The following is a 17,076-nucleotide window of genomic DNA, read 5'->3' on the forward strand; positions in this document are numbered from 1 at the left end:
AAGCGGGTGGTATGAGCTATGGAGAAAGATAAGTCAGCAAGTCCTGGGATGAGCTGCAGTCTGAAGTAAGTGAATTGGTCAGAGGTGGCTCACTGATTAGTAATGTTTCAGTAGAAACGTAGCTGTCTGAAGAATGGTAAATCCTTAGTGAGGTACTTAAGTATGATGTCTTTGAATCCTCATAATTGCCCTATGAATCAAATATTCTAATGATTCCCATTTTACAGATGGGAACCTAGGTCAAGTGTTCTAATGGCTTCCATCTTAAATCACAGCAGTGACGAGGAAGCTGAGGTTTCGAGCAGAGGAGTAATGCGTGCTGAAGCACAGCTAGTAAGGGCAGAGCTGGGTTTGAACCCTTGGAGCCTGGGCCCTTGACCACCACTCTCTGCCTTCCTTAGTAGATGAACTGCCTTTCTATGATGTGCCAGTGCTTTAGATCCCATCTCCCCACTCCTCTGACCCATTCATGAACACTTCCTGCCCTCCAGCTGGTGCTTTGCAAGCCGAGGTGGCCAAGTACGCCCAAGGTCAGGAACCCCAAGGCAGACCCATCTTTCTGGTTTGCCCTTTCTCTGCTGCTTTTTTCCTCCGGCCTTCTGACAAGCCTCTCCAAATGGCAACCCTTTTAGACTTGCTCTTCTAGTCTCTCTCTGCCCTCCAACCTCACACATAAAAAAAGCCCAGCCCTAGCCAGACCTCACTGCAGTCCCATGGGACCCACCCGAGCCTGGCCTGCCCCTCCTTCCTGGAGGGGATGGGAGTGGGGGAATCTGGCAACTCAGCTGTGACAACCTAGGGACGGTTCAGTTTAATGTTTTAATGCATATTTAAAAGCAAGTTGGTTCTCTTAACTGGCAAGGTCATTAAAAACAAAAAAAGCATGAACACGTTTGGTGTTAATTTTTCCACGTTATCGGTTCTGGGGAAAACACTGGTCATGCTGGCCATTGCGGATGACCTTTCACAAGGCAGAAAGCAGATGGAAGAAGCATGCTGCTCAGAGGACAAAAGGAAACAATGCCTAGAGAGAACAGTGGAAGGGAGAAGTGGAATAAAGATCAGAACTTCATTATCACAAAGAAAACGGTGTGGTTTGCCTGTGCTGCATACAACATGCTATAAAAACGGAAGAGGAGTTTAAAACTTGGCTTAGAATTTCCCCCTCACATTTATGGAATACTTAAATCTTCTTCTTTTTTTTTTTTTTGCATGCACCGTCTCCTTTAATGCTGACACTAGCCCTAAGCAGTAGCTACTCTAATTGTACCCACTTCAGAGATGAAGCCCTAAATGCTTAGAGAAAGAAATTGTTCAGGATCACCTGCAGAGCAGGGATTTAAACTCAGGTGTGTATAAAGCTCCAACCCTCAACCACAGTGTACCTGTCTGTCCCACACGAAGACCTCGTGAAGAGCAGGTGGGAGAGATGGTGAAACGGCGAGAAGTTGTACGAATCACTTTACATTAAACATCCCTTGGAGACACAGCCTTTCCTGGGTGTAAATAGTCATCTCCGCCCTGCCCTCTTTTCAGGTCCTTAAAAGAATACCCAGAGAGTAAAACGGTTTCTAAGTGGAAGGGGTTGATGGTAAATCACAAAACATTTAAGCATCATTAACAAGTTTTCCTATGCTAGATTTTATTTTGTTTCAATTTTTTCTCATTTGATGTAGATTACCTTATTATTTTATTTTTAAATTAAAATTTCATTTTTTTCTCAAAGTAATGGTGCACAGAGATTAAAGGTAAAATAATACTGAAAACCTTATAATAAAAAGCTCTCGTGTTGTGTTTTCTGTTACTTTCTTCATGATTCTGGTCCTCGGGGGGATATGATTTGGCTACTAAGCTGTGAGATTTTTTTAAAGGCCCACGTTAGTCCCTTTCTCTTTGTTTTGGTTTGTTGTGTGTATTTTCAGTGAAAATTGTGATAATTCACTCTACAGTATTTCAGATGAATGACTGTTGCCAGAGAAATATGAAAATGCACAATCTCAAGCCTGCATGCCTCTCTTTTTTGGAAATAAAAATTTTATTTTTTACCAAAGTTATACACAAGATTTGTTTAATAAGCCAAAATAATTCCAGCTCCAAGTCTGGTGTCTGCTACATCACAGCAGATCTGTCCTCAATAAATGAGGGAAAATCGCAACCATTTTGCACTGACGGGAAGATCCCCGTGGTGCATGATAGCTCGGCAGCATCTGCTTCTTCCCCTCTTGGATACAAAGCGGGCAGAGTCAACTTTATAAATCCTATTACAAAAACGGGCATCTTTCCCCAAAGTGTGCATAAGAATGCATGCTTTCTTAGAACATCTGAGATAAGTGATGAAATACCAGATGAAGCACATTTTTTATTTCTTGCAGTTTGAATAGGGTATAAGAATGCATTTCCTTTTTAGCAGGATCCTAGGACGGGCCAAATACCTAACTATGGAAATGCTCACACATCCCACAATGCGAGTTGACATGAAAGACTTTGCTTCCTCCTGAACAAGAAACCCCCAAAGCCTTTCGTTGCATGATTGAAGGTGCCAGGGCTCTTCGGTCACTGGATAATATGTGGTGTTTTGCATCGCGAGGGCTGTCCAGGGTGCGCGCGTGGTCTGCACAGTGCAAAATCACTGCGACTACCCCGGAGGATCTTCCTAATCTGGACACGTCTGATTCGACAATGGCACCGTTATCAGTGATTGGCTATTGTTCTAACTAAAATGCTAAAGGTCTTTAAGGTGATTTTTGTTCCTCTGATTTTATGGCCTGCATATTCATTTTTAGTTTTCATTATGTAAGTATAGAAGATATGGTATAGGATCTGAATCTTTTTCGAAATTAATTGCATTGTAAATCAAACATATTTCTGTAGAATGCACTTACTCATCATTAGCATGCGAGAGTTTCCAGTAAAATATCTTTAGTATTATTTTTATTATTAACATATTTACACTGTCACTCCAGCCCAGCACCCTTTGTGAATCTGTTTTTAAAATAAATATGACCTGATACCAGAGTGATTGGTGCAATAAAAATGCTTGATGTGAAATTAATCAAATATGGTCGGGTTCAATTTATAAGGGACACATTAAGAAAAATTATTTCTTGTTCGGGTATGCCACTCTAGTGAATCAAGCAGAGCTGTGTATATTTCAGCAAGATACATGTAAAATCCATTCATTCAACAAACATTTATTATGCATTTACTGTGTGCATCACAGGGGATAAAAATCAAGCTGAGCAAACAAGAAATTCACACATGAAACAACTGAAGACCGTAAGCAACTGCATAATTGTGGAATATATGTTGAATATCCCAGGATTCCAGAAACAAAAGCTTAAGTAGCCACGGTGTAGTGCCCCGGTTAAGGGTGTGGGCTTCTGGATTTATTTCAGTTTTTTTCAGGAAGTGGTCATTAATTTTTGTGTGAAAAAATGAGAGCAGAGAGGCATAATTCATTGTGAAGATAGGTTTTATATTCTGTATATGTGAAGGAAATAAATTTCTAATGCAATAAAATAAAGAGAACAGAAAAAAGAAAAAAACCCGGCTTGGTCTTCAGAGTCAGACAGATGTGGGTTCAAATCCTAGCTCTGCTGGGTGACCTTGGGCAAGTTCTTTCATTTTGTTGAGCTTGTTTTTCTTATCTATAATATGGAGATGATAACATATTTCTCTTAGAATTGTTGTGAGAATTAAGTGAGACAATGTCCTCAGTCAGCATTCACAAAATGTGTTGTCATAGTAGGGCTGGAGACCTTGGAGACCACATTCCAGGTGAAGGAGACCATATGGACGAAGGCAAGAAATTGGGCTGGAAACCAAGCATTCCACTCACTCCTAGAGATGGGGTTCTGCTTTCTTCCTACTAGAGCCAGTCGGGTAGAGACAAGCCAAGTATTTGTCAGAGAAGTAGATGAGAGGGCTTGAGGATGATTTCTCTATCCTTAAGGTGGCTTCACGATGAAGAATTTCTGGACAAAACGCTGGAAGCATCCTTGAAGAACATCTGCAATCACCAAGCCTTAGCAGAATGAAATGCAGGAACCAAAATGGAAGCATCGTGAAAGCTGGGGCTTCTCCGGCCTTCTTTGTCACTATACCCTACAGCCTAGCACAGGGCCTTGTCCAAGGGAAGCTATTGATAACCACTTGATGAATGAATGAATAAACCCCTATGTTGTGTAAAATACAAACTATCATTTACCTGCTAGCAATGCAACCTCAATCCCTGTGTTTCCATGTCCTCAACTGTAAAACAGGATAAAAGTACCTATCGACCTCACAGTGCTGTTATGAACATCAAATCCATTAATATTTGTAAAGTGCTAAGAACAGGGCCTGGCACATGGTCAGTTTTATATCAGTGTTTAAATAAAAAACAAGTATCACTGTTAAAGGGTAGCGTGAGGATTAAATAAGAAAATGCTTGAAGAAAACAAGTATTTGTGGCGGGAAGCAGAGAAGGAAGAACCTGCCAGACCATGTAATGAGCCCACCCCAAGCAGGCTCGGGAGTACCCAACCCCAGACCCAACAGGATCTGATGAATCTAGGATTTGAGCCAGCATACAGAGGCCTGGGGGAACCCTGGACCTCCTTGTCCTCCTGCTGTCATCTTCCTCTCCCAAACCCACTGGTACCAGACTACACCCTTAGTCCAAGACTCTGACCTGGGCCCCACACTGCCAGCCCTGCCAGCCCACACTACTCCAGGGTTTTACATGGCCGTAACTTATCTTTGTACTCATAGCCAATAGCTGAAGTCTTATTTCCATTGAGATAGAATATCTCCCCATCCATTCCAACCCTCTTCCCCTTCCTTCTCAGAATGAAAATGCTGCTTCCTTTTTTTTTTTTTTTAAAGATTTTATTTATTTATTCGACAGAGATAGAGACAGCCAGCGAGAGAGGGAACACAAGCAGGGGGAGCAGGAGAGGAAGAAGCAGGCTCCTAGCGGAGGAGCCTGATGTGGGGCTCGATCCATAACGCCGGGATCACGCCCTGGGCCGAAGGCAGACGCTTAACCGCTGTGCCACCCAGGCGCCCCGCTGCTTCCTTTTTTGGATCACTGCTTCCCAGAAATCCTATTGCCTTCACCTACCAGAAAAGACCTCTTTTTTTTTTTTTTTTTTTTAGATTTTATTTATTTGACAGAGAGAGACATAGCGAAAGAGGGAACACAGCAGGTGGAGTGAGAGAGGTAGAAGCAGGCTTCCCACTGAGTGGGGAGCCCGATGCGGGGCTTGATCCCAGAACTCTGGGATCATGACCTGAGCTGAAAGCAGATGCTTACGACTGAGCCACCCAGGCGCCCCTAGAGAAGACCTCTTGGCTTCAACTCAAGATGGGTTGGATCAGGGGGGTGCTTGGATGGTTCAGCCAGTTAAGCGTCTGACTCGATTTCAGCTCAGTCATGATCTCAGGGTCATGGGATCGAGCCTGGTGTGGGTGTGGAGCCTGCTTGGGATTCTCTCTCTCCCTCTCCCCTCTCCCTCACTCCCACCCCAACCCCTGCTCATGGTCTCCCTCTCTCTCTCTTAAAAAAAAAAAAAAAAGAAAAAGAAAAGGATGGGTTGGACCAGGGTTCACCATGCCCATTGGACATTATTGTTCAGGTGGTTGCTGACCCTCCTTGGCACTAGCCTCCAAATTAGTCAGTCAACTGAGCCCAAGTTCTGCCAACTCATTGATTCATTCACCTATTCACAAATTAATTCACATATTCATTTAACTAATGGTAACTCAGTGCCTCCTCTACGCCCAGCACATAGGGCTGGGGAGACTGAGATCATTCACACAGCGTCCCTGCACTCAGAGAGCTCATAGCCTAATCAGGGAAAGAGATCACTGACAACATGGGAGTAATTAAGTGCAAAAAAGAGAAATATACACAAGGTAGGAGAGAGAAGGAAGAGATTTACTCTTATCTGGGAGAATCAGAGAAGCATTCCCAGAAAAGTGACATCTGAGATGGATTCTGAAGGAAGAACCAGATAAACAGAATCATGTTAGACTGAGGGGTGGGGAGGCACAGAGGGATCAGAGTGAGGAGTAGGGCTGAACGATAAGGTAGGGGAGAGGCCTGGAGCAGAGGGCAGAGGCCAGACAATGGAGGGAGTTGAACATGGGGCCAAGACTTAAACTTTGTATTTTTGGTAAAAGAGAGGAGTGGGGGGGATCCTGTGTTGTGCCTTCCCAGCCCAAGCAATCCCTCTTCCCTGAAGGGTTTGTTGCCCTGGTTGTAGGGAGCGCCACCTAGAGGCAGTCTTCAGCTGTCAGGTCCCTTTAGGAATTGCCTCCGCTGTGGAGAGCCATCTCACTCAAGGTCATGCCCTTCCCCGGCAGGGAAGCAGGTGGGTGCCAGAATATAAAGGCTCAGGTCTCTTCACCTAACTCAGGACAACTCTGCAGAGCCATTCCAGTTCCCATGGAGTCCACCAAGACTGTCATTAGTTCTACACTGAAGCTCAGCTTTCCTCCTGCTCCCTCCTGCTTTCTCTCCCTTAGGAATTGCTACCAAGGACAGCATCACCCTGGGCATGAACCCCATCCTCTCCACTTTCTCAGAGCTTTATTCATCGGGTTCCACCTCTCTGTTTCTCCTACTACAAGCTCCTACTTATGAGGCATTTAAATATTTTTCAGTCTCTTTCAGATCCCCTTCAAGTCCCCAACCCCACATTGCCCTCCAGCTCCTGCCCTTCCTCTCCTCTGTTTGACAGCTGAATTTCCCCAAAAAGCTGTCTACTAACCACCCCCCTGGTCTGCATTTCTCTCACCGTTCATTCCTCTGACTCTATCAAGCTCTGCCACACCCCTCAACTCCACTGACATTTCTCACTAGGGCGCCAACGCTCACGTCATTAAATCCAGGGAACACCTCACAGACCTTCACTAAGTTCATCTGTTGACCTCTCTCTCCTTAAAACACTCTCGGTTTCTGTGCTGCTGTGCTTTCCTAGTCTCTCTCCCACCGCCAAGTGTCCTATTGGGCTCCTTTGTTCTCCATCTGTCCCTAAGTTATTGGTGCTCTGTCACGGACCCTCATTTTTCTCACTGCTCACAATCTCCCTGTGTGATCTCGTTAACTGTCATGACTGCTAATACCACTGAGATGTTAATAATTCTTAAACCTCTCCTTCTGGTCCACACCACTCTCCTGAGGTTTAGAACCCTGGGTGCCCACTGCACATCACCCCTGATCCTTCTGTGGGCTCCATAGGCTCCATGGGCACAACTGAACTCATCCTCCTCTCCTCAAACCTCCAGCTCCCCTCAGTATCTCTGCCTCTGCCTTTCCCCCGTTCTTCCCAGCCAGGTTAAATAGGCCCCCTGATCACACCCCACCCAGCTCCTTCTTGGAGCTTAGCCCTCTTCCTTAACTCCTGATGCAGATGTACACACGATTCAAAATTAAACCATCTGCCAGCATCCAGGTTGTAGCGGTCCAGTCAAGACTCTAGGGCTCTTGAATGACTCTCAGACACCATGAGAAAGAAATTGGAAAGACTTCAGAACCCTGGGAGATGTCCAGCTCCCTGCCCACTCTCTCCCCAACCTTCACCCCTTCCCAGGCGGGGTGAAACCTTCCCTTTCCCTGAATGTTCTGTTTACAAGTGGCTTTCTCTACTTCTCCCCATGCTGTTAACTCAAATGACTGAACCAGGGGTCTGGAGGTTATATCCCCAATTCAAGTAGTCAGCAAACAAATCAGGGTCTTCCAGGTGCAAAGGGCAAGCCCCCAGAAGAGAGGCTGATTGGTTGAGCTCTGGGCAGATGCTCATCCTGGGTCCAATAAGCTAAGGCCAGGAGGGTTGGGCCTTGGGGTAGGAAATGTGGGTTTGAAAACCCATGGGGGTAGGTGTGAGGTTCAAGAGGAAGTGAAGTCTTATGCCAGACAACTATCTAAGACGTGATTTTTACTGCCCTGAATCATCACAGTCGTCCGAAATTCCTGAGCATTATAAAATTTCGTCTTAGGCAAATATCTAACCTGTTCTGCCTGTATGTCTAACTTATGGTTTGGTGTACTAATAAGCAATAACATAGTAGGAAGAATGTTATAAGGAAAATAATCCATGAGCTCATTTCTAAAAAATAAAATCTTAGATATACACTTGAACAGTATTTTCCCCTGTAACACAAAATTATTACTTATAGTAATAAAAGGCCTTATGAGTCCATTTTAATTGTTTCTGTATTAAAATCTGACCTAGACATTCAAAATGGATGATAATCAAAAATATCTAGTTGCTTCTGACAGGAGCAAGTTTATAACCTGTGTATAAGTTCTTAGAAAATAATATCACCAGAAAATCTTTGATGTCCCCCTTATGGGTAAAAAAATAATAATTTTGGAAAATTTATTTTCAGATCAGCATATTGGAGCATAATTCTTAAAGAAACTTTTACTTTAAATCAGTTTTATTGGAAGCCTAGAAAAGAAACAGGACTAGGAGATGAACTAGTGTTGACAAGAAGCTGGTGAGAGAAAAAGAAATATACTGTGGGACCACTTGTTTTTAAGAAATGAAACTCTGGATTTATGCACCAGTTTCAAAAAATCTCTCTAGGCACACTGTTCAGAAGCTATTTGGATCTTGTCTGAAGTTTTTAGTATGTTTCAAATACAAGCAGTTTCCTTGTTTCAAGACAGCGATTTTTTGATACTCTATTTATTCATTTATTTAACAAAATAGTTTCCAAGCATCAATTATATATAAGGTATTTCTCAGGTGTTGAATGTCAAAAGATCTTTTCTTCAAGGAACGGAAAATATAAGATACATTTCTAGAAGTCATATTAAAAGGCACGTATTACTGCACATCAGGAGGTCCCTGGTTCATATCCGGAGGTCCCCGGTTCATATCCGGATGCCCCCTCCTAAACAAACAAACAAACAAATGGTACATATTTACCTTTATGCACTGTTGGTTGGAATGTAAAATGGTACAACCTCTATGGAAAACAGTAAGGCAGTTCCTAAAAAAAAAATAAAAATAGAATTGCTATATGATGTAGCAAGTCCACTTCTGGGTATGTGCCTGAAGCCACTGAAAGCAAGCACGTGGACACCTATGTTCATAGCAACATTATTCACAATTGCTAAAATGTGGAAGCAGCCCAAGTGTCCATCAATGGGTGAATGAATAAACAAAATGTGGAACATACATATAAGGAAAGATTATTCAGTCTTAAAAAAGAAAGAGATTCTGACACATACTAGAACATGGATGAAACCTGAAGACGTCATGCTATGTGAAATAAGCCAGAAAAAAAGGGACAAATGTTCTATGATTCTACATATGTGAGGTACCCAGAGCCGTCAAATTCACAGAGACAGAAAATAGAATGGTGGTTTCTAGGGACTGGGGAAGGAGAGGGGTTTGGTATTTAATGGGGACAGAGTTTCAGCTTGGGAAGATGGTGACATACCAATGCGAATGTGCTTAATACCACTGAACATTTAAAATTTATGCACATTTTATCACAATTTAAAATAAGGTAACATTTATAAGAACCCAAGTGCTACTGGGGACTCAATAAGGAAGGATTTACTTCCTCTGGGGACTTGTAAGAGACTTTCTTCAGGTGACTTTAGAGCAGAGAGGCAACATGTACAGTGGAAAGGGTCAGAAGTCTCCAGTCCCAATTCCACTGTCACTTTTCTTTTTTAATAATGGTGTGACCTTGGACAAGTGACATAACCCATCCAAAAGCAGTGTAGCATGGGGGTTATTTACGACCTGTTTGAATCGTAGTTCATTTACCAAGCCGTGTGAACTAGGTCAAGTTAGTTGACATCTTTAGGTCTCAGTTTCTGCAACTATGAATCGGGAGGTTAATGCCCAACTCACAGTGTCATGAAGGTTTAACTAGATGAAGTATGAGAAACCTTTAGCATGGGGATGCCACAAACTAAGTGCTCAGTAAGTGTAAACTGCTATTACTTTCTGAACCTTATCTATAAAATGGGGTTAATATTACTCGTCTTAAAATAGTTGAGTTATTTGAAGATCACTAAGACAAAGTATGTGAAAGAAGTTGAACAGTATTTTTGAAGAAGGGTAATATTTGGGCATGCATTCCCATTAAAGGGAACAGCGTGACCAAAAGGCAGGAGGCCAGAAAGTGTGGGGCAATAGGGCCGTGATGAAAGCATTGAATGTATGAGAAAGAATAGTGGGAATAAGACTGGAGAGATAGGGGCGCCTGGGTGGCACAGCGGTTGGGCATCTGCCTTCGGCTCAGGGCGTGATCCCGGCGTTATGGGATCGAGCCCCACATCAGGCTCTTCCGCTATGAGCCTGCTTCTTCCTCTCCCACTCCCCCTGCTTGTGTTCCCTCTCTCGCTGGCTGTCTCTATCTCTGTCGAATAAATAAATAAAATCTTTAAAATTAAAAAAAAAAAAGACTGGAGAGATAGAACTAGGGTAGTTTATGGAGCGCCTTGAAGGCCTGGCCAAGAAGCACATTGCAAAGGTAGATCCCATGGAACATAAGTGAGAGAAAGAGGGCAAGGATCACGCCATGATTTGACTCGTCATTGAGAATTAAATTTGGAGGGTGGGTTAGGCTGCCTTCAAGACGATGCACATCTTTGCCTGTATGAACCGTCCACCTCCACGCACAAGATGCCTGTCTTAGGTTGGGCTGCTATAACAAAATAGAATAAACGGGGTGGTTTACACAATGGACATTTATTTCTCCCAGGTCTGGAGGCTGTCACCTTTGATTGCAGCCTCACAAGAGACCCTAAGCCAGTGGCACCCAGCTAAGCTGCATCCAAATTCCTAACGCACAGAAACTTCGTCTAAGTTAATGCATGTTTGTTGTTTTAAGCCAATAAGTTTTGGGGTAATTTATTATGCAGCAATAGATAATTAATGCAGAGCCCAATAAGACTGCCCTCACTTCAGATGCCAGCCAAAGTTCAAGGTTCCCCAGACCACCTGCACTTCTCAACTGGCTACAGACTTGGGTATTCCCTCAGATTCAATAATTCACTAAATGACAAAGAACTCTGAAATAATTATAGTTTTATTACAAAGGATATAAATCAGAACCAGTCAAATGAAGAGACATGTAGGTCAAGGTCTCAGTGGGTCCTGAATGCAGAGCTTCCATGCTCTTTCGTTGTGTTGTCATAGCACATAATTTTTCTGTTATATCAATGTGTTCCCCAATCAAGAAGCTCCACTGAGCTTTGGTGTCCAGAGTTTTTATTAGGGTTTCATTACGTAGGCATGATTGGTTGGTTCATTGCTCACATGATTGAACTCAGTCTCCAGCTTCCTTGCCATCCTGGGAAAAGGAAGTGGCTGAAATCCCCAACCCTGTAATTACATGGTTGGTCTTTCTGGTGATCAGTCTCCATCCTGAGTCTTCTTCTTGTTAGCATAAACTCAGGTGTGATCCAAGGGGTTCATGAATAACAGAGACACTCCTCTCACTTGGGAAACTGCAAAGGTTTTAGAAGTTATGTCCTAGGAACCCAGGGCAAAGATCAGGCAAATTTTTTTTTAGATAACATCTTCCAACCTGTAGGAGCTCCTACTATGTATCAGGCACTATGCTAGGCTATTCTTCCCTCCATTATTCCTTTATGTAATTATAGTGTTAGATCAACTTTGCTGCAAGTAGCAGAAAGCCCAAACCAATAAGAATATAAAAATAGGAATTAAATTTTCTCACATAACTAGAAACCTGGGAGTAAGCAATTACTGGTTGTGTTCAGATAGTCAACAATGTCTGCAGGCACCTAGGCTTTTCCTGTCTTTCTGCCCCACTTACCATGTTTATTTTTGTTTTTAATAATGTTTTCTTTTGGATATTTATAGAGAAATGAGTAGTACAGAGTTCTCTAATATCTCCCACCCTATTCCCCTATTATTAACATGTTAGTATGGTGCATTTGTTACAATTAATGAACTAATAGTGATACATTATTATTAACCAAAGTCTATAGCTTACTCAGATTTCCTCAGTTGTTACCTAATGCCCTTTTTCTGTTTTAGAATCCAATCCAGGATACCACTTTTAGTTGTCATATCTCCTTAGACTCTTCTTGGTTATGATGGTTTATTGCATATTTTTTGTTTTTGGTGACCTTGACAGTTTTGAGGAGTACTAGTAAAGTATTTTACAGAATATCCCTCAATTGAAATTTGTTTAGTGTTTTTCTCATGATTAGCCTGGGATTATGGGTTTGGAGGAGGGAGATCACAGAGATAAACCACCAAACTCTGTTGATTTTTATCCTCATCTTGTCACCTCATTATCACAAGATGGCTGCCACTACTGCTCCAGAATCAGAATCACATTCAAAGAGGGAAAGCAGCATAAGGAAGGAGAAAAGAGCCATGTCTGTCCCTTACTTTTAATAGGGAAGGCATCCCATCATCTTTGTGTCTTGACAAGCTCAGAAGGCAGGGGATAGGATGTTCATAGTTGACTTAGTCCTTCACGGAGACTGAACACATTGCCGTGGGGATAAAATCACAGTTGTTGTTTTTTTTTTAATATTTTATTTATTTATCTGAGAGAGAGTACAAGCAGAAGGAGCAGCAGAGGGAGAGGGAGAAGCAGGCTCCTCGATGAGCAGGGAGCCCAACACAGAACTCGATCCCAGGACCCTGAGATCATGACCTGAGCTGAAGGCAGACGCTTAACCGACTGAGCCACCCAGGCACCCCTAAAATCACAGTTCTATCAGCATGGAAGGGAGTGGGCAAGCAACTGACAGTGTCAGGTCCAAGTGCTTACTGTGAATGCAGCTGCATTGTACTAGGTGCTATGAGGGATGAAAGGACAGAGAGATGGGGCTTTCTAGCAAACTTTCCAGAAATTATGTATTTCAATAGATATTCTCTTTTAAGGACTTCATTGTAGAAAGGTGCACTGTTATCCCACTGATTCTTTGGTTGCTCGAAGACAGCCTCAGAAGATGCAGATTTGTCACATGTCACATGTGCTAGCACTGTAAAGACCACTTCTAAAGAGTCCTTTCTATAGTGATGGAGCAATGATATGTTTGGGAGTAAGTATCTAGTCAGTTTCTCCAAAGTGACATCTTTCTTAGATGTCCAACTCTTGTCGCTGTTGATTTTTTTTTTTTTTTAAGTCTAACCAACCATGTTATAGTCACACCTCAAAATACCTTGCCCTTAACATGCTCATGAACTAGATGAGAAAACTAACAAGTGAATTGAGAGCAAACAACACAGGACTATTTAGTGTGGTAGTAAATTACATATTTCAGGCAATATATTCTGAGAGTTCAGAGCAGATGAAGATCAGCAAAGGTAGGCATGGCAGGAAAGGTGGGCAGTGAGGCAAAGTCCTAGGTGGCCACGGAGGATAGCCTGGCTGGGCTTCGGTCTACGTTTTCATCCTCCATTGCCATGAGACCCAGATTCCTCTAAAAGAGCTGCTTATCTTCTTTGTATTAAGTACTAATTACCTACTTTCATTAATTAACAGTTTACCTGTTAAGGTCTTGTGATTTTTACTTAGTAACCTTGATTAAATGACTTTTTAAAAATTTTCAAAAAGATTTTTTTTTTTTTAAGATTTTATTTTATTTATTCGACAGAGATAGAGACAGCCAGCGAGAGAGGGAACACAAGCAGGGGGAGTGGGAGAGGAAGAAGCAGGCTCATAGCAGAAGAGCCTGATGTGGGGCTCGATCCCACAACGCCAGGATCACGCCCTGAGACGAAGGCAGACGCCCAACCGCTGTGCCACCCAGGCGCCCCTCAAAAAGATTTCTATGTCTTTATTTGACAGAGAGAGAGAGAACAAGAAGGGGCAGCAGAGGGAGAGGGAGAAGCAGGCTCCCCGCTGAGCACGGAGCCCAAGGGGGAACTCTATCCCTGATTACGACCTGAGCTGAAGGCAGACGCTTAACCAGCTGAGCCACCCACGTGCCCCTAAATGACGTTTTTTGCACGGTGCTTAATAAGGCGGGCTTTGTAGCCACACAGATCAAGATTTGAATCCAAGGGCCAGCACTTACTGGCTTTGTGGTCTTGTGTCAGTTCCTTACCCTCTCTCATTCTGTTTCCTTGTTCAGTAATAACCTGACTTAGACAGGGCTGTTGTAAGACTGAAATACGATGAAATAAGGGGAACATAGAGCACATTGTCCCACCCCGAGAGTGCTCGATAATGGCATCTGCTGTGAAGATCACCACATTGATGACAGAGGCAATGGTGATGTTAATATAAACCCATGGAAGGGGATGGATATGAGAGAGCCCCTACTTGGTTTTCACCATTTTGTCACTGTTAACTTTACATGAATGTACACTCACCAAGAGTAAATTACATTTCCCGTGACTTTTTAATAACCACTGCCTTAGAAAGAGCAAAGATGGATTCAGGTACTTAGGGAGGTTCTATTCTATTATCTGCGAAGGCACCAAACCACGTGACTCAGATTGCTGAGTGGGAGACAAGGCAACATCCTACACGAGAAAACTGGCAAAGGCACAAGACATCTTGGAACATGTGCAATTAATTGCCACTGTTTATTGGGGCTTGGAAACTAATCTAAAAGAATTTATACTTTAAATCAATGGTGACTCTCAATGAGCCTATGAGGGAATCCTTGCTAGGACCCTCTGGCTTTTACTGCAACTCATATTGATAATAACAAAAAGAGAAACCTCCCGAGCAGAAGGTCAGTCTAAGCCAATCACTTAATGCAGAAATATGATACCAAATTTCCACATCACTGAATGACCATGGGTTTAGAGGTGTGTGCCATAAAATAGCTGCGGGTGTTAGACATTTAACAAGTTGTTTTGTTCCTAATTGCTGGCATTTGCTTAACTGTTTTCTTAATTCTAATTTATGTTTTTATGTTCCAGTTTGTTTACATAGCCCATTGTTCCCAATTGCCTTTATTTGCTTAAGTGTTTCTTTAATTTTATTTACATTTTTATATATGTTGCTTTGCTTACATAACTCATTGTTTTGGAGAGGGCTAGAAATAACCATAAATCCCCATTGCTAATTAGCTTCATCCTCATGACTGATTAGTCAAGATTATGAGCCTTGAAGAAGGGCAGGAAGGTGGCCTGATAGTGAGTCACAGGATCAATGAATTTTAGAGCTGGAAGGAATTTAGAGCTTAAGGCATCTTTCAGATAGAATTCCGTGGTTTTACATCTTCAGCATTAGAGAATTGTGAGAAAGATTGGCTGCTTGCTCTTGTTCCTTTATGCAAAAATGTAGAAGGATTTGGTGACAGCTTTGAAAAACAAGTTAAGAATAAAGAGAAAGGCCAATCAATGATGACTATGAGTAACCCATAATGGAGGCTTGAAAGAAGAATCAGAAACTTGACATATGAATGGGCTATAGAAGAGCAGGGAATATTAATGAACATGAGGGGGCTTCTTTGGAAGTAAGTAAGCAGAGTGGATTGTTTGGAACTCCCTCTCCAGCAGCTGTGCAGTTTGTAAAGATTTTTAGCTTGCCTAACTGTAAGGTTAGCTATTAGCTTTGCAGTGGGGAGTATTTAAAAGTACACACAACATATGAAGGAAAGAACCTGGAACCGAGTAGCCTGCTTCATTCCAAGAATCCATCTGGCATGTAAAGAACTGCTTGTCCTACATTAAACCCTGCAGAGTAAGAGCCATTTTTCATATCTCATACCCCTATTTTTGGTTTCAAATAAGACAGCTTACTGAGTTTGGGGAAGGAACAAGACTTTTCAGAACTGCCTAACCAAAGGACCCATCTAGGATGAGCTCCGTGAATCTCAAGTGGAGAAAACATGTTGAAGCTGTTTGGGAAATCAGGTTAAGAGAAAGCTCAAGCGTCCACAAGAGCCGGAAGTCTAGATCCCTAAATAACGTGAGCCTTAGTCATTTGTAGACAGAGAACAACGAAAGAAAAGGTGTTACGGGTATGAAAATCTGTGGCTGGGGTCCCCAACATTAAATGATTCATGGTGATGGGGTAAGTTGATAAGTGAAATCCAGTCTATCCTTAAGTAAACATATCTTTGTAATAAAGAGCTCGTTTTTGCAGCTTTGGTCCATCTAGAGGCAGCTAAAAGCAAACCCTGCCAAAGGAGTAATCCCTGGATTACCAAGAATTGCAGAGTGTGTGAAGTGTTGTAAGGCTTGAACTGGTCCTGGATGTCAGGCCCTTTCCCTCCTCCCGGAGCCACTTCCCTCTGACACATTTTCTTATGCTCCCCTTTCAAGAGAAAGTGTATGGCACTCAGATCCGCTCAAAGCAGACATGAAGCATGTGGGCAAAACAGGCTCCCACCTTACCTGGTCACCTCTTGAGGGACAGCGCAAGGCCGGAGCGCTGGCGCCAACTCCGAGCTGCGCCCTCTCGGTTACTATGGTGATCCCTGCAGGGGCGGGGCCACCATCCGCCGCTTCCCCGCCTCTGCCCAGGACATTTCGAACGCTCCAATTGGAACAGCGCTTTCTTGCCTCTGTCCCGCCCCGTTCGGCTCTTAGCGCAATACGATTGGCCTGGGGCGGGCAGCCGGAACCCTGAGGGTACCACCTCCTGACGGCAAGAGCGGGAAAATGTACCAGGCGCTGTCCTAGGCGTGAAGCTCGCGGCGCTGCGGGGAAGCACATGGGTGGCTTTGGAACGAGTTGCCCAGTGTCCCATACACATCTCCTCGCACCCCTGACTGTTAACATTAGTGATCAGGAGCCGGGGTGCGGGCACAGCGTTTGCAGGCCGGGATGGCCTGTCCGGCGGGCCGAGGACGCGACCGGGGGTGAGGATCCGGTGGCTCTCTCTCGGGCGCTGGGGAGCAGAGGCCAGAGAGGGCGGGCCGCAGCTCGGGGGCGGTGCCAGTGGCGGCGGCGGGAGGCGCAAAGCCCAATGAGCGCGCGCGCCGCCCTCGGGGGCGGAGCGTGCGGAGCGCTCCCCGCCCTCCCTCTCGCCCCCGCCCCTCCCCCCTGGCGCCGGGGCTGCAGTGAGTGAGTGGCACTGGCAGCCTGTCAATCCCTCAGCCGAGCGGCCTTCGAGCCCGGTCCGCGGCGGCTGCTGGTAGGGTGCGCGGCTCCGGCAGTGGCGGCGGCGACT

At 43.9% G+C, this 17,076-nt stretch overlaps 1 long non-coding RNA gene across 1 annotated transcript; it reads right to left on the minus strand.

Annotated features, from left to right (window-relative positions):
• Positions 1 to 3,268: 3,268 nt before the first annotated feature.
• LOC130544009 (uncharacterized) lies at positions 3,269 to 16,376 on the minus strand. Its single transcript, XR_008959853.1, has 3 exons — positions 16,299 to 16,376; positions 8,922 to 8,985; positions 3,269 to 4,009 (listed from the first exon to the last, which is right to left on the minus strand). It is a non-coding gene; the product is annotated as an uncharacterized LOC130544009 (long non-coding RNA).
• Positions 16,377 to 17,076: the final 700 nt, after the last annotated feature.

This window comes from Ursus arctos, unplaced genomic scaffold (assembly GCF_023065955.2).
Source record: "Ursus arctos isolate Adak ecotype North America unplaced genomic scaffold, UrsArc2.0 scaffold_18, whole genome shotgun sequence".
Taxonomy (NCBI): domain Eukaryota; kingdom Metazoa; phylum Chordata; class Mammalia; order Carnivora; family Ursidae; genus Ursus; species Ursus arctos.